Genomic DNA, 27,478 nt, shown 5'->3' with positions numbered 1-27,478 from the left:
TGTTAATTGGGCCCAGTGTTGTGGTTTTGTCAGCAGCTTCAGATCCTTTCAAACCTATTTCAGTGGATCTTTATGAGCTGATAAGATAAATGTCTTTTCTTTCTAGTGTGGATGATAGCTATTGTGACCCCGATTTTCTTCCCTCATCATATTAGTTCTATAGGTGTATATAATTTTATAAAGTGCAGAAACTCACAGGGACTGAAATGTGGCTCAAGAGTCCTCCATTTATCTCAATCCAAAATATTTATTAAACACAACAATATGATAGATACTTATTCATTTTACAATATTGTGCAACATAGAGATGGAGCAGTAATTTTGGAAGATTCTTTTCACACCAAAAGAGGAAATCTGTTTAAATGTAAAAGTATCTGAGATATAACAAGAAAGATTCTTTTTTCTAGGTTATTATAATCTACAAATGTTCAATTCTCCAATTTATTTTTGTCATCAAAATGTGTAACTGACACAATGTAATATTTTCATGTGTAAATAGTATTTCTGTAGACCAAAAAAATAATGATGTAAGTAACCGTGTATTGGAACAGAGAATTAACTGGGCCAATTTTAACCTGATAATCCCATTAACATCAATTTAAAAAATCACAAAACCCTGAAGTATATATTTGGAGGTTAAATTCCATTTTTAAATTATTCTCTGTTCCAAGTAGGTTAACTTTAGAATTGTATAACAATATCTCCATGTTTCTAATGACTGTGAGAATGCTAATCAGAGTGAGTGTATAGGGGATGTTTGAGGAAGGGAGGGAGACACGAAGAGCTAGTCACTCTAGACAGCTTGTCTTTTTCAATTTTTCCCCTCCCATAGTATTCTGATTCAATTGTTTTGGGAGCCAGTGGACAATATACTACAGAAAGAGATACCCCCAAAACCATTCTGAATGTGCACATTTGAGGATAAAACATTCTTCTCTATTCTTGGTTAAATATCAGTTAAACCAAGTAAATATCATTAACATGGTGAGACATTCAAGTTCAATAGTGCAAATGCTCAGAGGTCTTATCTGGCCCTCAATCTAAATTAGGCAAATTCCTCTTAATCCTCTCATAGATCCTTTTAATTTCCTTCACAAAAATTTTCAAAATTTTTAATTACATACACATACATACACACATATACTATGCTGAAAGCTCTGTAAAACAAAGTAACACATTACCTTTATTAATGCATGTCTGTGTAGAACCAGTGCCTAGCATGGTATCTGGTATGGAGTTGGTGTTCAGTAATTTCTTACTGAACGAATGTATGGATGAAAGAATGAAACAATGATGGGAATTCTGGGGTATTGCTTTAGTCTGAGAAACTTGAAAGCTATAGGTTAGTATCATTTGCATTATTTGCCTTATAATTATTACCTAAATCACTACAAAAACTATACAAAAATGATGTAAACTATGAAAGAAACTGCTATCTTGAGGGATCTGACCTATATTCCAATCAAAGTAGAACTAGGTACTCTTTTATTTCTTAAAATTTTTATTTACATACTTACTCCAAAACAAAATGAAACAAAGCACTAACACAATGAGAAAATGAAGATGATTCTTACAATAAGCATTAGAATCAATTTATCTGCCAATTTGTGATAATAAATAATACCTATATTTAAAACATGGTCTCTCTCTCTCCTCTCCCACACGCACACAACAAACACACATTCACAAAAAAACACTGTTATTCATTTTCATTTTACTCTTCTGCAGTTACAAATAAGCATCAAATACAAACAAGCCCTTCCAAATAGCGTTTAGGCACATAACAACCTCCTGAAGCCATCGAAATAATATAGCTAATGTGTGGCCTAGAATTTCTAGTCCTGGAGGTGTGCATGTTGTTAAATGCCTACTTAATCTCCGGCTTCTTGGAGCTTCTAGCAATTAATACCAATGAAAGTATGACTTTTTTTAGTCTTAAGATTTATTTTCTAGAAAACCACTAATTCATTTTATTTTCACTACTGACAGCTATCAAATAATAATAGCTGTGGGTTTACATCAGGCTGGTTTGTGTTCAATCTTTTTATCTACAAGAGAAAGATTCCATATCCTTTTACCAATGCCCTGAGCCAAAAGAGACCCCAAAATAGACTTACTCACAACTGAGCCCTGGTGACCAGAAATATGGCGATAAATGTTGAACTGAAAAGGTAGGATTTCACAAAGCCTTTGTCTATAATCCTCAAAGTAGAGTAGTTGGTACTGCTGCAGAGTTAATTAGCATACATGTGGAAGCAGTTTATGGAAGCAGTTTAATCCCAAACAAATGTGAAAATAAGCTCACATTGTTTTGTAGAATGATTTACATTCATTATCATCTACTTAAACACACACACACACACACACACACACACACACACTTTAAAAAAGAATCATTATTCCTTCCAGAAAATCGGAATAAAGAATTTCCATATTTGTACTTTTGAAAATTATGTATTTCCAGACAAGGTCATATTTCCTCAAATCAAAATAAAGTGGAAGCTTTGTCTAAAGCTATGGTTTCCAAACTTCATCCAGATACAGACAGATTACCGCATGACATAGGATTCATGAAGTGAGTCAACACACTTAACCGACTGTACAACATTAGAAAACTAAACTTGCTTTACTAGTTTCTATAAGAGACATTTTGACACATCATTAAATGAGATCTCTATAAAAGGCACATGATGGAAATAGCTCCAATACTCATATTACTCTATGGAAAAACAGGCTTATATTTTAATATGGCTTATAAAACCATCTCATTATTTGCTGTGATTATGGTTTTCTGTGGACACAATTTGACAAGAGATACAGTTGTAACTTGTAACGATGAATCATATTGTAATGCAGTTTGACTGCTCATGGGAATCTAACATCAACGTTAATATATATCGTAGACTGAATGGCTGCCTCAGGATTCTTTGAAATAATCTAAGTGGGATGCTCAGAAAAAACAAAAAAATGGAGTCTCCCAACTCTTGGTCTTCTTGAACCATTATATTAAGAACGAGGCCAAAACTCAAATGACCTACAGATGTAGTGAATGAGGCAATGTTTACCTAGGGATAACTTATTTGTAAAGCACTTGATCAACTTACCTATGCTTTAAAATACAAGCCTTTATTCAATCAATAAATATTTAGGGTAGGGTACTCACCATGTGCCAGGCACAGGACCAAAGCTTTTGACACAGTGTGAACAAGAAAGTTAATGTTCCTGTTCTTTACAGGGGTATAGCCTCATGGGGGAAATAGTTACGCAATATGAAAATTTCTAACTGTGGGATAAATGTTATAATGAGGAAATTACAAAGCAGTCATAGTCTACAGGAGAGCCACGTAACCTAGAGGTTGGAAGTACGGGAGTACGCCAGGGGTGACTACTCTAGGTAACTAAAATTAGAATAAATAGAAGGCCATGCAGGGAAGAGAAAGGGAAATATTCCCAAGAGACGTTGTCTGGGATTGCTGGAATTTCAAATTTGAATGTGAACTGTTAGTGATACATAATGCTACAGAGATAAGTAGGGGTCAGTCCTGGAGGCATATAAATGACTGTGAACTTTATCCTCTGTCTTAACAACTACTTGCCTACTCCGATACCACTCTTCTGTGACACTGAACAGTGCATTCAGTACATATTTGATGATCAATTGGAATTTTGGATATGATGGATCTATCTTAGATCCCATCCAAAGGTACTAGTTATGGTGGATTCAAAATGAAGCACCCATCCTTTCTTATTTTCAGCACTATTTGTTCCCACTCATGAAGATTCTTCGAGTACATTTCTAGTTTAAAGGCAAAGTGCTTGCCCATACTGTGTCATGTTTCAATATAAAGTTATTCCAAATCACCAATACTCCATTAATTCCTTTTAAGTTTTACTTTCCCTGGCTGACATGGTTGCCTTCTCTTGGAAAGTACATAGGATGGGCTTAGAAGACACATAAATTTAAACAAGCTTGATCTGTGGGTAGGAAATACAAATTGTGTAGCAACTACAGAATTTATTTGATGTTGCAAATGTGATTTACTGGGTCCAGGATTATTTATTTCAGTCAGACTTGTACTTTAGGTATGTTTCACTTTCATGTAATGCTTCTACTCAGATTAGCTGTTCTTCACCCTATCATGACAGCAACAGGAATACCATGCAACATCATGCTTACAGAAGTGCAATGCTGCAAAAAAAAAAAATAATAAAGTTATATGCCAGTGATCCTTTTTTAGAGAATTATACCTCAAACTGTGTTATTATAAGAGGTCAGTTGGAGATTTTTAAGAACACATTGATCCCTTGAATCTCTTCTGAGGTCAGTATAAAAGAGGAACATCTGCTTTCATTCAAACCTCATGGGCGTTCTTACAGTTAACGCAAAAACAGCTAAGTTTTGTGAAGACAGATTCCTACCAACAGATTCGTGTAAAATAGTTTTTTTTTCTGTGCTCCCCTTTTTTTTGGCAGTAGAATGAGAGCCCTCTGAGAAGGCTTCCCGTAGCTGTCCTGGATTTTTAATCTCTGTATTCCTTTTATGGGGGGAATTGGGCATTTCCAAAATCACACAGAGACTAGAGACGCCATTATTTGAGTGGCGCCAACTAATAAATCACAATTTTCTTTTGGAACCAGTAGCATCGCAATTCCCTGGTTATTTAGCCAACCATATTGGCAGACCAAAATATTATAAATGACACATCTCTTTCCTGGTTATTGCTTTTCTTTCTGATATTCTGTAAATTCTCTTTGTTGAACAGGACTACCTCAGAGGGAAACTTAGAAGTAAAGCACTGAGAATGAACTTTTTCTTCACTTTAAGAACACTTTTAAATCAATAACAAATTTGTGGCAGTTTTCTCACTTCTTACCTCCCTAAGTAGGAAGGGAACACCTGTTTCAAATTCACTGATAATTTGTAAAATGTATTTTCACTTAATTTAGACTACAGCATTAGTTGATTTCCCTTTTACCCCCTGAATGTGAAAATCCCTTGGAACTTCCAAAGTGAATTAAATTTATTGGTAAAAATTGGTGAGGGAGGTGTTTCTACCATGAGGCTATATAAAGAAACTTTTATTTCTGTTGCTTTTCCTCATTTTTTTCCACTATGACTCAAGAGAAAATACATCTGAGATCAACAATCCTGACATACATAAACCCAGAGAAATAGTTTTTATGCATATATTTTTTTCATTGACCTCCATACTGCTAGAGATGTTTTCATTTTTTAAAGACAAATTTATCATGTCATTCCACTGCTAAAAATCTTTTAGTACATAATCTCCATTTCTTTCAGGGAAAAAAAGCAACAACCCTCTTTATGATTATGTGAAAAATGAAGTTCTCAATCCAGTCAAATAATAAATAAATAGAAATATATAACCCATCATGCAGAGGTGCTACTCTATTAAAATGAATTGAGGATAAAATGATTATCCCATATTCTATATTCAAAAAGGAAAAGGCTAGTTGTTCTTTGGTCATAGTACAAGTAACCCCTAGAACCAATTTTGAGCCCATCCTAATCTATTAGGCACTTATATTAGATACTAATCTATCAGTAGCCACATTTTTGAAAGCCAGCTGAACAGTGACACTCCCAGTCAGTAACAGCCTCATTTCAGTGACCAAGCTTCTTAGAATCAGCCATGCAGTAAGAACCACAGTGTAGTGGCCACCCTTCCAAGGCTAAATACTCCAGCTTCTAAAAGTATGCCAATCCCAGAGCTCCATACTTCCTGTAACCCACAATAGTTTGTTCAGAGAGACCGTTTTATGAGAACCCTTCTCCTTTGCTTATGAAGCACAAATTTAGCTTTTTCAGCTTTTGAGTGATAGCCTCTTAACAGAACTAACTTATTTAATCCTCATAATACTGCTAGAGGTAGGACCACTATCATTATTGCATCCATTTTACAGATAAAGATATGGAATTTGAGATATTCAGTGATTTACCCAACATCATTCAATAAAGAAACAGTAAAGGAGAATTTGAGTCCAGATAATCTGGTTTCTGAGTCCATGCTCTTAACCACTAATACATATAGCTTCTCTTCTTAAGTGCTAACTCGTCATCTTCACTTCTCAAAACTGCTCAACTTTTGCCACTCACTCCTGCCATAGCAAATTATGCACTTGAAGTTCCCTAATGCTCCATGTCTGCCCTTTCCTCTGATCTCTTCATACACATCATTCCCTTAGCAGAAAACATTCCCTTTTTCACATTTGGTAGTGTATATATGTCCATGCTACTCTGTCACTTTGTCCCAGCTTACTCCCCTGCCCCACCACCTGTCCTCAAGTCCATTCTCTACGTCTGTGTCTTTATTCCTGTCCGGCCCCTAGGTTCATCAGAACCTTTTCTTTTTTCTCTTATTTTTTTAGATTCCATATATATGTGTTAGCATACAGTATTTGTTTTTCTCTTTCTTACTTACTTCAGTGTAAAATAGATAGCTAGTGGGAAGGAGCTGCATAGCACAGGGAGATCAGCTCGGTGCTTTGTGACCACCTAGAGGGGTGGGATAGGGAGGGAGGGAGGGAGGCGCAAGAGGGAAAAGATATGGGGATATATGTATACGTATAGCTGATTCACTTTGTTATACAGCAGAAACTAACACACCATTGTAAAGCAATTATACTCCATTAAAGATGTAAAAAATAATTGTTCTTAAGTGTTAGTGTTGATTCTTAAGAAATACTTTTATTATTCATTACTTCAAAATGTAAGACATTTATCTGGCTTTGAGATAAAAATGCTAATTCCTGTGTAAAATAAAAAGATAACTAATAAAAACAAAACAAAAACAACACAAAAAGAACATTCCCTTCCCACCTCAATATGCCTAGGGGAATACCATTCTTCATTAACTTTTACATTTACTCTAAGAGACCTCTAACAGTACCTTGTTTTATAAATGTGAAATTGAGATCCAAAAAGATAAATAATGTGTCCCAAAGTCACACAGCCAACAAGTAATAAAAACAGGACTAAAACATGTTAATTCTGACTCACAGTCCTGCTGTTTCTCATAGGAAATATTTTCTGCCATCTTAATCACTTTGTTCTTCCTCTCAAAACCATCTCTGGTTTCTCTATATTCATTCTGCTTATTATTATTATTGTTTTTGCCCTCAAAATGGAACACACTAAAGGCCTGACTAAAACAGTACCAAGTAGAAGGCTTTTTATTTAGAGTTCACACATCATAATATTCCATAACCCATTTGTCCATTTGAGGAACAATATATGTTACAGTTATAAGTTGATCTCTTTCAACTTCTTTATCAAAGCCTTAGAATTCCAAATCCATAAAACAGGAACATGCTTGCCTCCAGGGGTGGTTTAGAAGATTAAATATGATAATTCACCCAATGTGCTTATTAGCACAATCACTGACACCTAGACACACCCTAGAATGGTGGCTTTTTGTCCTATTTTAATCATGCCTAGTTATCTCTTATTAAATGTTTTAAATAGTAATAACAAGTTTTTAAAGAAGGGCTTGCTCTCTGATCAGTTGTTCTTCATGCTAGTGGAAGACACACCCCTAATCCCCAAAAGATCGGGTGCTTTTGAAAACTAGTAAAATTTTGGTTGAATATGAATATTTGGTTGGTTGTTGACTCTGTGTAGAATCACATCAAAATAGGTTACACCAAAAGTGGGAAGAATCTGTGCCACTATTTATGTCACTAGAAATCCTTCATAAATAAATAAATAAACCACCTCATCTCAATTTCCTGCATACCACTGCCAAATTAGTTGGGTTCAACATCTTCATGAAGTACCTGCTTTTCCCTATAGATGTGCCATGACTTACCTGTTGCCTTACTCTACACATGTCTGGACACCTTTAAGACAGAAGTCCCTGTCTTTTTCAACACTCTATCATATCCAGTGCTAGTAGAGTACTTTGAACACTACAGGTGCTCAGTACATTTTCGTGTTCTATCAATTTACATTTGCATATCATAAATTAAAGGCCTAGGGGGTCCCTCAAAATTTCTTTTAGTATTATGATCATTTTAAAAGATACTGCACTATATTTTTAAATGTAAAACTTCAGCATTCATTGATACAGATACGCACTGAAAAGCTTAAATCCTAAATCAAAATGTAGTTTAGGATTTGATTTACATCTACTTGATTTACTTGATTTTTAAAAATATGTGAGAAGTTACACTCAAACTTTAACATATCAGATTTTATCATGGGTAGTTTAAAAGGAGATAATAGAAATATGGTTTAAGTTTGAAAATTCAAATTTTAGGTAATCAAAGTCTAGAACCCTGAGTACCTACTATGCATTTAGAATACTGTTTGGTTCACAGTAAGTTCTCAATAAAGCTTTATTAAATAAATTAATTAGAAGTCTCTGACGATACCTGGAGTCTATGCTTAGAAAATTATAACATATTCAGATTACCTTCTATTGTAAATCTTAGTTTCCCCATTTGCTTTTTCCAATTTATTTTAAAAAATTACTATGATGACTAGTGTTTTAAATCTGCTTATTTCAACACTTGGGCACAACCTGAACTGTTCCGTAGAGAGCAATCAGAGAACTAGCATTTCTTTTTATTATCAAAACCAATATAAAAATTAATTAACATCATTAACATTTCCATGATCATAAATTTTGCCACTGCATAGGGTGTCACACTTGCACTGAACTTAATGGAATACTGAGAAAGGTCTCAGAAAGTATAATACAAGACTCTCAGATAAAACTAAATACTTTTCTCCAAAGGAAGTGTAAAGTAAGCCTGTTGAAAACGAATTTCTTCTGGCTCACCTCCAGATATTTTTCTACCTTCTCATATCTTCCTTTCCAGAGCTACTTCTCACTCTAGTTCTCACTTGCCAATGCTCCATGTTGTTATCCATCACGTCTATGGATGTTTTCTCCTCTTTGTTCCATATCAGTTCATTCAAGGAACCTATTCTTTCATTTCTCCCTTCCTTATTGTTTCATGTGTATACGTCTGATTTTCCTGAATGTTGTAGAGAAACAGCCTTTATACTGTAACCTTCCAAAGAAATTAAAATTAAATAGTATACAGCTTTGGGCTTCCCTGGTGGCGCAGTGGTTGAGAGTCCTCCTGCCGAGGCAGGGGACACGGGTTCGTGCCCCGGTCCAGGAAGATCCCACGTGCCGCGGAGCCGCTGGGCCCGGGAGAGGCCGCAACAGTGAGAGGCCTGCCTACTGCAAAAAAAAAAAAAATAGTATACAGCTTTGTTTTTAAAAGAAGAAAAACTTTGTGTCGTGCTATACTTTTGAATTCTCTTCTCTCCTCTCTTCCCTCTACTCCCCTCTTTCCTCAGCCCCTCATGTTCCTATTTATTTTTATGTAAAGTAGTTACCCGCCTTTTTGTTTTCTTATCTGTAGCCAACATATTCCCTTAAAGTCTGACTTATCACCCCAGGCTACCCTATCATTCTAACCATTTATCAAAGAATTATCCTAAACCAAGAAGAACCAAACCAAGATAAACCACAGTATTATCTCTCCAAAAGGAATCTTGGTGCCAACTGTCAAGATTGTTTTACAGCCTGCTACAGGTGTAATCTCTGAACTCTCCTCAGCAGTATCCCTGAACACGTGTTATCTGGAGATGGTATTCTGGAACCTGCAAATTGAAATGTAACCAAGCATGACCTCTGGATGTCAAGGAGGGCGATGTTGTCAGCCAGTGATGGTTTACCCTTGTGTACCTCTTCTTTCCAAAAGAGATAAAATCTGTCCCTTTCGTTGAGTTCTCATCTTGGCAATTCATATTCTACTTACTCTTACTTTCAGGAAGATATCTATTCTGTCTGTATTTATGGCTGTATAACCCTACTCTTACCTTCTGAACAAATCCCCACTCTGAAACTTTTCCAGGGTAGAAGAGAATCATTTGATTGGGATGAGACAAACAACTTACTTTAAGAAAACAATAAGCTGTTTTCTTCACTTGCTTTCTCTATCAAGAATAGAAAAGTATGATTTTAAAAAAATCAGCAAGAGCTTGTTCTTATTGCATTTCATGCTATTTCTGAGTTTGTGAGCTCTCAGCAGCCTTCCATGGTGTCAACCCATTATATACCTTAAAAAAAACTGCCTCCATTAAACTTTAAGCTGTCAAGGCTTACAACGAAAAGATGCAATTTTTTTCACTGCAGGAAAGGTCTGATTTAGTAACAAGCTATAAGCTAACAGAGCAGCAGAATCCGCATATAATGTTTCATAGAAAAGAAAAAAAAAAAACCATGCTGTTTTTTTGTGTGCTTCAACCTTGTTTTTTCTCTTTTCTTATTTAAAAAAAAATACACGGTCCACTTAGCTTTCAAATACAAAAGAGACTAGGAAGTGTTTTCCTCTTACGTTTGTGGCTACAAATCTTGGTGTTCAAGCACTTACAGACATGCAGTTGGTTTATGCACCTTTTATATTGGAAGGGGCACCATAGAGAAAAAAAAAAAAAGTTAGTCCACATTGCCGTCTAGCTTTCATGTTTAATATTGATTTAATTAGTCATTTAATTCCAAACACCCTTATTATCTACTTGTTTGAAAAGGCTATTTACTTTCACCACAATGCATACATTAAAACAAGTGACGGAATAGAAAACCAGGCTAGTGGCCTGGTGCTTTCTTGGTGCAGAAATGATATCCTCCTCCCCCCACTTTAGCTCCAGCATCACAATGTCAAACATTCCACATACATTCCCTAAGGAATCTGCAAGGCTAATTAGGGTGAGCTTCACCATAAAGAATACAGTTGTTAAAACAGCTTCTGTACACACTAGAGTAATGAGCATTCTTTACACACGCTGTGATTTGTTACTGCAATTTGCAGTCCTATATCTCTTAGGAAATAACTCATGTGTTGTTATTTATTGCATGTATGATTATTAATGATATATTAACAACTGTTGAAAGCAACTTATTTCACCTCAATAACTCATGCACTTAGCTCAATGCTTAAAGAGCTGGGGAGGCATCAATTCTTCCAGAAAACTATGCTTTTGTTTTTTTCTTCCTCCAGGATAGTAAAGAAAATGCCCAAAGTCTGAGAAGTATTATTTAACTTGCCTTAAAAAGATTTTGTCATGGTTATAGGAGAGTGCTGTTTACAATTTTTTGAATCTTTCAATAATTCACACCATCTGTATAATCCAGTGTCTGATATTAAAAATAAAACTCAAATATCGTGTGTCAATTTTTATTAGTGACGAATAGGGACAATATCATGTAAATAGCTATCTTTTTTATTAATGTTACTAGAAGAAATATGTTACTGCTCATTCAAACTTAATTCAAATATAGTTACCTAAATATTTCAAACTGCTGTTAGTAGCTTATCTCACATTAAATATACAAAGAAGTTTAGGTTACTGACTTAAATATTATGTGTGAGACATCACACATTCAGCATAGATGAAAACTGAGCTCCGTACTGCTTCACCTTCAGCACTGACAGATTTTTACCAATTAACTACTGCCCAAATGTCTCTGATAATTGGAACACAGAAGTAAGAGAGTCTTTGTTTCAGAAATCAGAAATATAGCATTAGGTCTAAACTTTCATGATTCTTTGAGACACTACATGGGATGATTTCAGGGTCTCAAAACCTGTTTTGGCTTACCCGAAATCATGGCTGCTGTGTGCTTGCATCCCTGCAGGCATCTCTTCCAAAGATATAAATTGCATTACAAATGTGGCACATTTCCAGAGAGACAAAAGATTCTGTCTTTTGAAATATTCAGAGATCTGAAGAAAGCACTGCACTATACTCAGGTTCATTACCAAACACTCAGATAATGTCATAGATCTACATGATACTAGAGGCAAATAAATGATTATTTCAGCTTTCATGATCAGAAAGGATGATTGTTGACACAAAGTGATGCCATATGATGAGACAGCACCTAGGTTGCTAATTACTCAAGTTTATAAAATCATTTCTGACAAGTGTTCATTTCATGAGGGTTTTCAAGCTCTTGTGAAATAGTTTTGCAAAGAATTCTGTTGGAGTCATTGAAAAAGCTGATATTAAATACTACCTTCTTTGAAATATAAACCATTGCACAGTTTGTGTGCATGTGTGCGTGTGTGCGTGTGTGTGTGTGTGTGTGTGTGTGTGTGTTATACTTTCAAATGGATTGCATTAAAAAGTCAGTTGAGGGCGTTCAGTTCTCAAAGGAGGAGTATGATGCTAGAAGCATGAGGCAGAAAATAGTGTAACAATAAACAAGCAAAGAAACAAATCAGCAAGCAATGGGGGTGGGTCTCCAAAACAGTCTTTCTAGCAAGACTGAAGGGACAGGACTGGAAGGAAAGCAACACATCTGCATATCTAAGGAGAATGATAACAACATCAGATGAAACAAGTGAATATCAGGATTGAAAAGGCTGCAGGAGTTTGCAAGCAGATGTCAAAAAGCATATCAGAAAATGTCAAGAAAAGTATAACAAGCAGCTAAAACTGGTTGCAGAGATTAGGGTGTTAAATATATGCATGAAGAGAACACTATTCTGTGCCTTACAGACCCAAGAGCTGCTTCACAAGCAAGAAGGGGAAAAAGAGCTTCATAAATAATTTCTGCAAATAAAACTGGGGTCAGAATGTAAACAAAGGTAGAAAGCAAATAAAACTCTGCTTGGAACTTGCTTCCAGAGTCCCTGTGCCAGGCTACTTTACCAGATAATAACAGGATGACCCTTTATTAAATAGAAATTGTAAAATGCACTAGGTCTAGAAGGGAAATATAGAGAGATGTCCAGAGGTAATTATTATAATCTGTAACTTTCAGAAGTCTACTTTTTGAAATATTACAAGTAGGAATTAGAGTTGCAGAACTGTTTATGTCTTCATTGCAAAATTTACGGTAGAATCAAGTTTTCTGAGCTCAACCTGAGGGATTCTTCTTTAATGTAATTTTTTGACATAATTCTAATTCCAAAGATTCACAAATTTACTCTAATCAGGTGTGAATAGTTTACAGACAAGTTACCTGATCAACTGGGCAAAATCAATAAAGTTACAGGAAAACTATCACAGGGACATCCACTGTTAGCTTAATTTTTAGTTTAAACTTTCATTCTTATTGAGAACCAAATGACAGCACAAAATCCTTCCCTCTTTAGAACATGACTAAAAAAGTTATTCTCTAAGAATAAGCATTACTATACCAAGATTTCTGCCCAAATTCAGTGAGACTAGCAGGACATTAGCTATGAAAACAAAACAAAACAAAACTACACCATGGTGGTACCACAAACTCTGTACCTTGGTTTCTCTTTCAAGGACAAACTACATCTTAAGAGACCAGAAACCCTTAACAATATAGTCTTAAAGACTTTGCATCTAAGCTTCTTTTGTGTGCATTTCTCCTAAAGACATGTCAGTCTTGCTCACCAAGACTGCAACTAAGTAAGTTCTCAATAAATATTTGTTGACTTGAATTTGCTGTATATTCAAATACTTTGGGCCGTTCTTTTGCTCGTGCTGTACTTGCTCCTGGTCTTCTCAGCTCCAAAGCTAGTTAGTAAGTGTGATTCTTAATCAGACATTTCTAAAAGACTCATTTTCTCAGGGATCTTTTATCAGTTTTAGAAAAGACATACAGGGACTTCCCTGGTGGTCCAGGGGTTAATACTCTGCACTTCCAGTGCAGGGGACCTGGGTTCCAGCCCTGCTCGGGGAAGTAAGATCCTGCATCCGGTAAGGCACGGCCAAATAAAAAGTTAAAAAAAAAAAAAACCCACAAACATTTCAGAAAGACATAGAACCTTTTTGTCATAGAAGCATCACTTAAGGAGTCACTAGGATGGTGGTCACCTGGCCATCTCATTTCCTCGGAATCTACCTTATCCACAGCTTTGTCTTTTACAATTTCTTCATGCAAACCAGAACCACATTAGAAATTTAGTTTTTACAAGGCTGAAACAGACTTTCTAGAAACTAGTAATACTTGTAACTTAAAGAATTCAGCTGACATGGAAAATGATAAAGTTTTAACCAGTGAAAATATGATTGACAGATAGATTAGATAGATAGATATGTACTACCTACTTACCTACCATATGGAGTTTTATCAGTTGAAAGACTAAACACATGGTGCCATTTTGTTACATTGTGACCTATCAGATGTGAGAAAAAACTAACCCAAAGTGAAGTTGGTGAAATGCTGCCACCAGAGTGAGAAAAGCCCAGGAAACCCCTCTTCACTACCACCCAATTTACCAAGGGTATACAGTTGATCCCTGAACAACATAGGGATTATGGTTGCCAGCCCTGCACAGTTGATAATGCTCATATAACTTTTGACTCCCCACAAATTTTACTAATAGACCACTGTTGACCAGAAGCCATACTGATAACATAAACAGTTGATTAACACATATTTTGTATGTTATATATATTATATATTGTATTCTTACAATAAAGCTAGAGAAAATAAAATTTTATTAAGAAAATCATAAGGAAGAGAAGATACATATATGTACATATATGTATTTATTGAAAAAATCCACCTATAAGTGGACTTGTGAAGTTCAAGGGTCAACTGTACTTAGAAGAAGAGTTAGGAAAAAGACTTTTCCAGAAGCAAACAGAGGAATGAGAAAGTAAAGAGAAACTGTTTCTATAGAGCACAGTCTCACTCAGACCAGATCATTCTCAGAAGTCTTGTTACTGCAAGGCAATAGTTCAAAAACCCACTGCTTTGTACATCTAAAGAACTTCTTATGGCAGTACCCAGGTCTATAACCAACACCACCTTCTATCTGTTTTTAAATTTAATTCATTTTACTAAAAGTAATGCCCATACATAATATAAAAGGCAACTTGGATCCATGCCATGAAAATAAGTCTCATTCCATTCCCACCGCTGACCTAGTCTTATCCTAGCTTAACCAAACCTGTTTCCCCGGCTAAAGAAGAAAGGAGAGGAAGAGAGAGCATTTACATATTAACTTTTGCCTCAAGATGCATTATTTCCTGAAGAGGAATGTTCCAGGGCTGCAAACATCTTTGATCACTATCATCTGAAATCTTATCTTTATTACCTATTCTTTTGCCTTCTGCTTCCATCACTGTACATTATTGTCTGTGTAGAGCAGCTCCTACTTCACAGCCTTACCAAACAGCACCATACTAATAATTCTTAAATCTGTATCTCCAGCTCTGAACTTATTTCTCAATCCCAGGTCTATCTCTCTAACTTGGATGTTCTGCCAACGTTGTAAATCCAACAAACGAATTCACTATATTTCCTATGGCCCCCAAAGACATACTATTTTAAAATTAAGTCAATGATACAGTATATTAGAAGGTGATAATTGATACAGAAAAAAATCAAGCAGGGAAAGGGAAAAGGTGGTATCAGGGGACAAGGGTAACAATGACTATCAAAGAGTCTCTTTAACCATTTCTTGCTTTGCTTATCTACTGCTTCCCTTCTACTTAAATTCCTTACTCCTTCAAACTGAATTTCTGAAATAGCCCCTATGGCCTTCTCCAGCACCTTGATCATAAAATTGGTCCTTTGGAAATATCTTCAGTGTATCATTCCTCTCAAAATTCTGCAATGCCTCCAGCTGTGTGTGGAATTAATTCCAACTTGTTCTGTGTGTTCAAAAAAATTTCTCCAAACATTTTCTCTAAGACATCTACAAAATCAATTCTGGAATATAATTGACTGAGCACCGTCTAGATGTCAGTGACTCTGTTATATACCTGAGAACTACAATGATTAGCATACAGTCTCTACCCCAAGGAGCTGAGAGTCTGGTAAAGACCAACAGCAAAAAACCAAATATCCCAAACCTACCACCCTTGATCTTCAATTCTATATTTTACTCATAGTGTTTTCCTGCTCTTAAACGCCATTCTGTGTTCAAGCTTACTCCAATCTGACCCATCTCTCAGAGCTCATTTACAGAAATTCCCATCCTCCGTCCTGCAAGCACACTTCAACTATTAGGTTATTTTCAAAACTCCTATAGAATCAGTCATTGGTACAATTAATTTTGGCACTTGTGTCAGTATGAAAATTTGCCTACTAAAAATCTACTTTCCCTCCTTCTATACTAACAGATACTAATTTTATTCCAAGAGGAAACATGCCCACCTAAAGAACTGTGTTTCCTGCCTTGCCTTGCTGATGGTGGCGACCTATGAGAAGCAAGAATAAGGACTGGAGTGAGGCTTTCGGGGAAGGTTTTTTAAAGGGGCTTGACTCAGGCGGGCATTGCTCTGTTTTGCCCTCCCCCCACTTCCTCTTTCTTTTTGCCTAGAAAGGAAACATGAAGGCTGGAAATCCAATAGTCATCCTGGATCATGAAATTACTTTGACTATGAAAACCATGTGCTAATCACTGAGGAGAAAGGCTGAAGATCCCAGATCTGATAATGGTGGGGTTGCCATACCAACTCTTAACAAATACCTATGACTTTCTTTAACATGAAAGAGAAATAAAACACTCATTAATCTATTGGGGTTTTGTTTGGGTGGGAAAAAGAATATTTCATTTCCCTTACCCAAATGCAATTCCTAAGAGGTTTAGCACTATTTAGCCTCAAACTCAGTCACTAACAAAATATTTGTTGTGCAACAGGCAGTTCTTACATACCAGACATTTTGTTCCATATGGATGACACAAAGACAAATGAGAAATGTTCTTTGCCTTCCAAGAGCTGCCCAAGTGAAGTGGGAAAGGTAAACAAGAAAAAAAAAAAACAACAATTAGTACAATGCAATGGACTGAAGCACTGTGGCTGAGGTAACTCTCAGGTGTTATGAGAACTTTTAGAAAGAACATAAAAGAAAAGTCTTCCGATAAAGTGACACCTGAGCCAAGTCCCAAAGGCATCCAGAGTTACTTATAAAAGAAGTGAAAGGGAGGGTAGTGATATGGGGCTGGATAAGTGGGCAGAAGACAGGTTATAAAATGTTTTTTATGCCATGCTCAGGAATTTAGGGCTTTATCTGCACGTGGTTAGAAGAAATTGAAGGATTTTCAAGAGGAGGAATAAAATCAGACATATTTTGGACCCATCCATCTAGGATTTATTTGTTGAAATTTTGAAAAGGGAAAGATCCCTTGGAAGGCTGTTAGAAAAAACAGACTAGAAAATAAGAGGTCCTGGTCAAGAAAAAAGACTCAATTGAAAAATTATTTGGGAATTATTACTGACAGTAGTTCATGGGAATTCATTATAGGGCATTACAGGATAGTAGGCAGAGTCAGGTATGATTCAGCCTTCTGGTTTCTGAGATAATGGAAATGTCACCAACTAAGACAGGGGAGAGAGGAAGAAGATCAGGTTTATTGAAGGTTGCAAGAAAATTATAAATTCAGTGTGAACATGATGATCTTGAAGTGGTATAAGATAGCCTAGTGTACACGTATGGTAGGTGGTTATATATAAACACCTGAGTTCAGGATAGAGGTTTAGGTTGGATTTCGAATCATCAATGTCTATTTGATGATTAAGCCATATGTACAAGAGAAAACACTCAGAGAATGAAATTACAGGAGAAGATTTCTGGGAGCTTCACCTTTTAACAGACCAGCAAAGGACAAAACGGCCATGGAGGAGACTGAGAATGTCCAGAGACAAAGAAATCAGGAGAGAAGGGTGAGTTAAATGCTAGGAAAATTTCAAAATCTGGGCAGAGGTCAAATGTTGCAGATCAGTTTAATGCTGCAATGCTAAAAGTTTTAAAAAGAACTTTAAAAATTACGTTACATTTGGCTACAAAGGCACATAGCACTATTTCAATGACTTGTGAGGCAGGACCCAAATTAAAGTCAGTTGAAAACAAATGTGAGATCAAAGTACTATAGTGCAATTATTCTGTATATCACATCTTGTATCATCAATTAAACTATAAATTTCTAGAAGGCAGTTTTTATACTTTTCTATCCTATTTATGTCTCATTTTATATGTATATATGTTTCTATGTGTGTATGCATACATGTTTATGTACGTGTGCATGGGTATGCATAATCAATTATGTATATGTCTACGTATAAATGTATGAGCATATGTGTAGATGTATATATATCCTGTATACTTAACAACGTCTGCAGAAATATCAATGAGCAAGGTTGACTTGATGAATATACAAATGAAGTCCCTGGGCCTCCAAGCCCACTCTGGCAGCAGTGATACTTTTAATCATTCTTATTCCTTTCTTCACCATCTCTCCTAAGCAACATCCAACCTGTTTTTGTCATAGTCTTTTGTGTAAACCAAAGATGTAGCCTGATGTTTCTCTTTACTCCCATTTATTTTCATATCTTCATTTTCTCTCCTCCTCTGCTCAGATCATGTGCAGCCTGCCTTCAACAGCTGGCATTTATAGAGCTATAAGTTTCCATAACTTCTCCAGGAGCTCTGCATGCATGAGCATGCCAAATCAAACCCTTAAGCTATTCTGCAAATAATTTCTACGGTAAATTTCATTTGTAATGACCTGAAGTTGAGTTTGTATCCTTTAGGAAAACCTATATGTTCTCACAGAACTCACAAGCTCTCTCCCTGCAATGTTAAACTCAAATTTTACTAGTATAATTAGTATACGTATGGAATTTATGGCACAAAAGTGTCACTGATTAAAACAAACTGAATCACTTTAAAACAGCACTAAAGCACAAACATAGTTTTGTTTTGAAAACCCCTTATTCTTCTTACTGTGTCTTTGGGTTTAGAGTTCCTTCTAACCACAATATGGTATGTCTGGGGCTTCTATTATCTGTTTTGGCATTTCACACGTGGAACACCTGCATGAGATAGGTTCCTTGACTCTACAAACAGCTTGCAGGATAAGAATTTATTACTGAATGAGTCTTATTCATGCTGTTTAAATGAAAGGAGGAGCTCCACTAATGGCTTCTTCAGTTTAGTAACTGGAATATTTTATAGTTTCATCTAACTTTTATTTTCCCCCATCTGCTTAAGTGGCTTTATTCCTCTCAAGTTGAGAATTTCAAGGCTCTTACTAACAGGATGTTAAAAAGTATTGCTGCATTTTTTTTTCTGCCACCTTTTTTTTTTTTTTTTTTCCCAACAGTCTGCTTTTGTTCTTCTCAGAGGCCTTTTATAAACCTTTCCTTTCTCCTGATGTTCTCCAGTCTAAAACAGTTCCAAAAACTACATGAAGTCACAGTGGAGGAAGAAGAGTTGGAAGAATGAGAATTTAAGTAGAGGATGAAGAAGCAACCCCTTTGCAAGGAAATATAGTCTACGTTGCCTCAGCCACTGTGGTTTCATAAACTGTTGAATCAATATCACCCCTCAAAGCTTCAACCTTCTAAATCTCTCCCCATTCTTCACTCTTGTGAATCACAGACTTCACAAGTGTGTACTCTTAGAAAAACAGGAAACTAAAAACAACAAGCAAGACTGTTTGTGTTTCCTCATACGATTCCAAGAAATGATGGGGTAGGAGGGCATTCTATCTTCACTTTCATAAAGCAGCTCTAATTCCTATTACCACAGTGTAAAGGATGTGTCCCTTCAAAGCCCATACCATCCTAATTAACCCTTGTGCTTTCCTTCCTTAGCTTTCAACCTACCACAAGGGAGGTATGTGCTCTGGGGGGAGGGGAAGAGATGGGAGTTGGGGAAGATGGGAAGGTAGAAAGCTTGATTCTTAACATTTGCCACTTTGCATGGTGTAAATACACCCACCACAGTAAACTTTAATCCAGCAACAGTTTATGAACTGGCTCCCGCATCTTTTGTCAATTTAACAACCAGCTCTCATAAACTGTCATGAGCTAGCCCCTGCATACCACTGCAAGAGTCTTATATAAAAAACTTTGAGGAGTAATACTTCTTTTCACTTTCTACCTTACTCATTATGCACGTTATTGAAAGATCTCCCCTTATTTCTTTCTCAGGGCCAGCTCTAGGCAAACTCACAAAATTGGCGGGACTTATCCTCAGAGCCTTTTTGCTTCACCTTTCAATTTCCCTGACTTTTCGTCACTTTGCAGTTTCCATTGCTTAGCTAGTGTCCTGTGATTTAACAATCCTACAATATGCTCTCTCCTCCATTAAAATCACTTGCCCTGCTTAGCATTCTGTCACTGAGACCTAATAACTTAAGTGAGCCAATAAACTCACAAATGAGTTAATGGGCACTAAGTGTTAATAGAGATAACAGCTTGGTTCTGTATTCTTTCTAGTGTTACCTGCAATATTAAGAGTGATAGTCTGAAAAGAATGTCCCAGCTCTGAATAGTGACTCTGTAGCACTATAAGGCACTAGGAAAATGACAAGAGCTTTTCATTCTGTTAGGTCAATTCTCAAACATTACCTGGACATTCAGTCCAAGTTTTTCCAAAACAGGAAGGGAAAACTTTAGTGGGGATAAGATGTTAGTTAGATAACTAAGATGCTATCTTAGATTATTTTACTCAGCTTTTCTGACTTTTCAGAGGCATTTCATTCATGATTCCCCTAAAATCTTGACCAGAACCAAGGCTTGTCTCCCTTTGCTCTTCAGCCTTTTTACTCCTCTCCATCCAGGATAGGAGTTGCCAGGGCAGAAGCTATGTTTGATTTATGCATTTAAAAGTTTTGCATAGGTTTTCAACACTCAGTGAACAGTAATGATAGTAACAATAAAGATTAATAACTGCAGTAAACTGGTTAAACAAGAATTATGCACAGAGACTGGCCATTCTCTTATAGCTGGGGAAACAAAGCATGGCTACTGTTTAGAAATGGAAAGCCACTTTTCTATTAAACCAGTGACTGCAAACAAAGATGAATCAAATAAATTACACGGAAAATATGAAACTGAAAGTTCTCTGTAACGGGATAATGTTTTAAATAAATACTGTGAAGCATCTACCCCACCTAGATGGGTTGTAATTAAGGCAATCCATAACAGTATTAAAGCTGAATTAGAGGCTTGATACTAGGAGATAAGAATAATCTTTATATTGGAATTCAAAGGACTTCAAATTCTCATCAATCCCTGTTATATTCCTGTAGATAACTGGTACTGTTAAAATAGAAATATTGATAGAAAAAAAAAGTTGCTGAAAACAAAGAAGACAAAGATAGGATAAATGAGATCATCAAACAGGAAACCTTGAAAACTGAACTCAATATCTTTCCCACAATAAAAAAGGAGGGGAAGGTCTGGGGCGGGGGAGAATGGTATCAATGCCACATCACTTCTTCTATTATTATGTTTATTCATTCTACAAACATTTACTAAGTTATTATTTTACTAAATACTGTGGTGAATTCTCACATGTCAGAAACATCTTAAGGTACCTATGTTCAGGCATTATTTAACTCTCATGAATGAACCAAGATTAAATTATATGTTGATTCTATGACAAATTAAGCTTTAACCAGTGGGTTAAAGGGCTATGATTATCAATAAAGCTATTGAGTCCCTACTGTATGCCACATATTGTATTAAACACCCCCTACACTCTATGAAATAGGTACTAATATAATCTCCTTCTTACATATGAGGAAGCAGAGGTTCAGAAAGGTTAAGTACATTGCACAATGTCACACAGCTAGTAAGTGGCAGTGCTGGTATTTGAACCCAAGCAGTCCTCACCATTAAGTACACTGTGTCATGACAATAGTGTTAGTGAAAGCTGATTGAGTGCTTATTATGTACTGAATGCTCTAAACACATTACATCACTGATATTCACAATAAATCTGTGAGGTAGATACAGGCGAGCAGCTCAGAGAGGAAAGACTACTTCTTCAACAGCATGTAGCTAGTAAGTGAAGTTAAAATTTAACGCAGGAAGGCTACCTGGTTCTAAAACCTGTGCCTGTAACCACTGCACCATACTGCCTCCAGTTGAGATTATTTCCATTCTTGTATGAACAAGGCACATTACTATAGAAATACTCGGCAGCATGCGTCACTGACAGCTATGCAGATATTTTGCTCAACATAAAACAAAAAACTAGCTCCCTCTGTAGTTATTTCTGTAAGGCAGACATCCCAGAAGAGCTTATGATAAAAATGTCCAAACTGAAGCAGTAAATGCCTTAGTTCACTAAGCCTCCTTCCCCTTCATTCATACTTCACAACTAAAAAGCTGAACCATATGTGCTGCCCCCATTCAATGGGGATAATATCCAGAAGGGGACCAGCATGGGATTGGTCATCAGAAGATTACATGTGTGATGGAAGAGACTAGAGAGCCCTGAAAAAACCTTTCTTCATCATGGCTTAAAGAAAGAAAAAAATAGTTTTTTTTGAGTTCAAAGATGAGACATATGCAGTCAAGGAGAACAGCAAAAGAAGACACCAGAAAAAAATTAAAATGCTAAAATATAGATGGAATTTGAAGCTAAAACCATTTTGTAAATAAAGGCACATTAAAAGAAACAAAATATAGTAGAGACAATATGGAAACACACTGGGGACATGGACGATCAACTTGAATAAACAGAACATAATTAAATGGGGAAAATAAATGTATAGTCATAAAAGATAAGGGAGATAAATTCTATACATGTGTATATCATGAATATATATATATATATAGAGAGAGAGAGAGAGAGTTCATAGTTCTAAGGAAAAGAACATAAAGTTTCTTAATAAGGCCCTTGAAACACTGAAATAACAAAGATCTGACTTTGTATATTAAAATGATAAATTCCATCATAAGGAAAAAAACTGATATGGATCAACCAATATCACAACATATCCTGGAACAGTTGCTATATTTTAACACTATAAAAAACTAATCCTATGCAGACAACAAAAAAACAAAATATATAACCAATTAGATGAAAAAAAATAGAGTAAATTGTTGAGGGAAAGAAAAGGTGGCCTAAATTTTTTATTCCTCAACAAACTGTCTCAATAATTGAAGCAACAGAGAGAAATTACACACAGCCCAGGCTATACAACCCCCATTCAAGCACATTCAAGAACTACTTAATCACAAAATCAAACCTGACCAAGATGAGTCAAAATAAAGACCAGGATTGAAAACTTGAGATAGAATATAATAACGGTGGCTGCTAAGGGGGAGAGGGGATGGGTGGGGAAGGATTGGGAGGTTGGGATTAGCAGATGCAAACTATTATTTATAAGATGGATAAATAACAAGGTCCTATTGTGTATAGCACAGGGAACTATATTCAGTATCCTGTGATAAACTGTAATGGAAAAGAGTATGAAAAAGAATATATATATGTATAACTGAGTCATTTTGTTGTACAGCAGAAATTAAACATAGCACTGTAAATCACTTATACTTCAATAAAATTTTAAAAATATATAATAATGGTGAGTATTGATTCCATATACATAAAATAACTAATAATAAAGAAATGTGGGTATTATTATTATTACTTGTTGATTATATAATGATATGAACAACAAAACTGAGAGAGAGCATGAGAGAAGGGGAAGTTTGATGAAGTGAGTGTACAATTATTCCCCCAGTGAGAAATCAACAGATACTGTCTAATTTTGTGAAGCAAATTTTACCAAAAAATGTTAAAAATAATCATGAAATCAACCAAAACTAATATACTATATACTGGGAGGTGAGAGTAACAAAAGTATAAGTGAGCTAATTTCTTTATATTTTCATGTAGAGATTCAATGAATATTCTAAGGTTAATAAAAGAAACACTTTTTATACAGTTAAACATACAAGAAGAAATTAAAAGTCAATAAACATTCCAAAAAATTAAAAGAAAAAAAGAAGCACACAAAAAAGAAACACAATAAAATACATACTATTCAGCAAAAGACTGAAAATAAGGCAAAATGAAATATGAATCAGTTAAGGTACTAAAATCAATCATATTTCTCACATCAATGAAGGTAAATAGAATAAAATAAACTGTTACAAATAAAAGATTATTTAATTTGATCAGCAAGAAAGCTCAATCTCATAGCAAAGTACGCGTTTAAAATAAAGTGGCTTTAAGATAATTGAAATCGTATCAAGCATCTCTTCCGACCACACCGCTATAAGACTAGATATCAATTACAGAAAAAAAATTTGTAAAAAATACAAACACATGGAGGCCAAACAATACACTACTAAATAACCAAGAGATCACTGAAGAAATCAAAGAGGAAATCAAAAACTACCGAGAAACAAATGACAATGAAAACACGATGACCCAAAACCGATGGGATGCAGAAAAAGCTTTCTGAGAAGGAAGTTTAGAGCAATACAATCCTACCTCAAGAAACAAGAAACATCTTAAATAAACAACCTAACCTTACACCTAAAGCAATTAGAGAAAGAAGAACAAAAAAACCCCAAGGTTAGCAGAGGGAAAAAATCATAAAGATCAGAGCAGAAATAAATGAAAAAGAAAAGAAGGAAAAGATAGCAAAGATCAATAAAACTAAAAGCTGGTTCTTTGAGAAGATAAACAAAATTGATAAATCATTAGCCAGACTCATCAGGAATAAAAGGGAGAAGACTCAAATCAATAGAATTAGAAATGAAAAAGGAGAAGTAACAACTGACACTGCAGAAATACAGAGGATCATGAGCGATTACGACAAGCAACTATATGCCAGTAAAATGGACAACCTGGAAGAAATGGACAAATTCTTAGAGCAGTACAACCTTCTGAGACTGAATCAGGAAGAAATAGAAAATATAAACAGACCAACCAAAAGCACTGAAATTGAGACTGTGATTAAAAATCTTCCAACAAACAAAAGCCCAGGACCAGATGGCTTCACAGGCAAATTCTATCAAACGTTTAGAGAATAGCTAACACTGATCCTTTTCAAACTCTTCCAAAATATAGCAGAGGGAGGAACACTCCCAAACTCATTCTACATGGCCACCATCACCCTGATACCAAAACCAGTCAAGGATGTCACAAAGGAAGAAAACTACAGGCCAATATCACTGATGAACACAGATGCAAAAACCCTCAACAAAATACTAGCAAACAGAATCCAACAGTACATTAAAAGGATCATATACAACGATCAAGTGGGGTTTATTCCAGGAATGCAAGGATTCTTCAATATACGCAAATCAATCAATGTGATACACCATATTAACAAACTGAAGGAGAAAAACCATCTAATCATCTCAATAGATGCAGAAAAACTTTTCAACAAAATTCAACACCCATTTATGATAAACACCCTCCAGAAAGTAGGCATAGAGGGAACTTACCTCAACATAATAAAGGCCATATATGACAAACCCACAACCAACATCATTCTCAGTGGTGAAAAACTGAAACCATTTCCTCTAAGATCAGGAACAAGACAAGGTTGCCCACTCTCACCACTCTTATTCAACATAGTTTTGGAAGTTTTAGCCACAGCAATCAGAGAAGAAAAAGAAATAAAAGGAATCCAAATCGTAAAAGAAGTAAAGCTGTCACTGTTTGCAGATGACATGATACTATACATAGAGAATCCTAAAGATGCTACCAGAAAACTACCAGAGCTAATCAATGGATTTGGTAAAGTAGCCGGATACAAAATTAATGCACAGAAAAAAGAATAAAATACCTAGAAATAAACTTACCTAAGGAGACAAAAGACCTGTATGCAGAAAACTGTAAGACACTGATGAAAGAAATTAAAGATGATACAAACAGATGGAGAGATATACCATGTTCTTGGAATGGAAGAATCAACATCATGACAATGACTATACTACCCAAAGCAATTTACAGATTCAATGCAATACCTATCAAACTACCAATGGCATTTTTCACAGAACGAGAATAAAAAATTTCACAATTTGTACGGAAACACAAAAGACCCCGAATAGCCAAAGCAATTTTGAGAAAGAAAAACAGAGCTGGAGGAATCAGGCTCCTGGACTTCAGACTCTACTACAAAGCTACAATAACCAAGACAGTATGGTACTGACACACAAACAGAAATACAGATCAATGGAACAGGATAGAAAGCCCAGAGATAAACCCACGCACATATGATCACCTTATCTTTGATAAAGGAGACAAGAATATGCAATGGAGAAAAGACAGCCTCTTCAATAAGTGGTGCTGAGAAAACAAGACAGCTACATGTAAAAGTATGAAATTACAACACTCCCTAACACCATACACAAAAGTAAACTCAAAATGGATTAAAGACCTAAATTTAAGGCCAGACACCATCAAACTCATAGAGGAAAACATAGGCAGAACACTCTATGACATAAATCACAGCAAGATCCTTTTTGACCCACCTCCTTGAGAAATGGAAATAAAAACAAAAATAAACAAATGGGTCCTAATGAAACATAAAAGCTTTTGCACAGCAAAGGAAACCATAAACAAGATGAAAACACAACCCTCAGAATGGGAGAAAATATTTGCAAATGAAGCAACTAACAAAGGATTAATCTCCAAAATTTACAAGCAGCTCATGCGGCTCAGTATCAAAAAAAACAAACAACCCAATCCAAAAATAGGCAGAAGACCTCAATAGACATTTCTCCAAAGAAGATATACAGATTGCCAACAAACACATTAAAGGATACTCAACATCACTAATCATTAGAGAAATGCAAATCAAAACTACAATGAGGTATCACCTCACACCAGTGAGAAGGGCCATCATCAAAAACTCTACAAACAATAAACTCTGGAGAGGGTGTGGAGAAAAGGGAACACTCTTGCACTGTTGGTGGGAATGTAAATTGATACAGCCACCCTGGAGAACAGTATGGAGGTTCCTTAAAAAACTAAGAATAGAACTACCATACAACCCAGCAATCCCTCTACTGGGCATATACCCTGAGAAAACCATAATTCAAAAAGAGTCATGTACCACAATGTTCACTGCAGCTCTATTTACAATAGCCAGGACATGGAAGCAACCTAAGTGTTCATTGACAGATGCATGGATAAAGAAGATGTGGCACATATCTACAATGGAATATTACTCAGCCATAAAAAGAAACAAAATTGAGTTATTTGTAGTGAGGTAGATGGACCTAGAGTCTTTCATGCAGAGTGAAGTAAGTCAGAAAGGGAAAAACAAATACCGTATGCTAACACATATATATGGAATCAAAAAAAAAATGGTTTTGAAGAACCTAGGGGCAGGACAAGAATAAAGACACAGACGTAGAGAATGGACTTGAGGACACGGCAGGGGAATGGGTAAGCTGGGACGAAGTGAGAGAGTGGCATGGACATATATACATTACCAAATGTAAAACAGATAACTAGTGGGAAGCAGCCACATAGCACAGGGAGATCAGCTCAGTGCTTTGTGACCACCTAGAGGGGTGGCATCGGGAGGCGTAAGAGGAAGGAGATATGGGGTATACATATATGTATAGCTGATTCACTTTGTTATAGAGCAGAAACTAAGACACCATTGTAAAGCAATTATACTCCAATAAAGATGTCAAAAATATTTAAAAATAAAGTAATATAAGATGGTGGTGGGATGAATTGGGACATTGGGACTGACTAATATTTATAAAATAGATAACTAATAAGAACCT

Source organism: Leucopleurus acutus, assembly GCF_964270905.1.
Source record: "Leucopleurus acutus genome assembly, chromosome: 3".
NCBI lineage: Eukaryota > Metazoa > Chordata > Mammalia > Artiodactyla > Delphinidae > Leucopleurus > Leucopleurus acutus.
Note: the sequence above shows the minus strand (reverse complement) of the source record.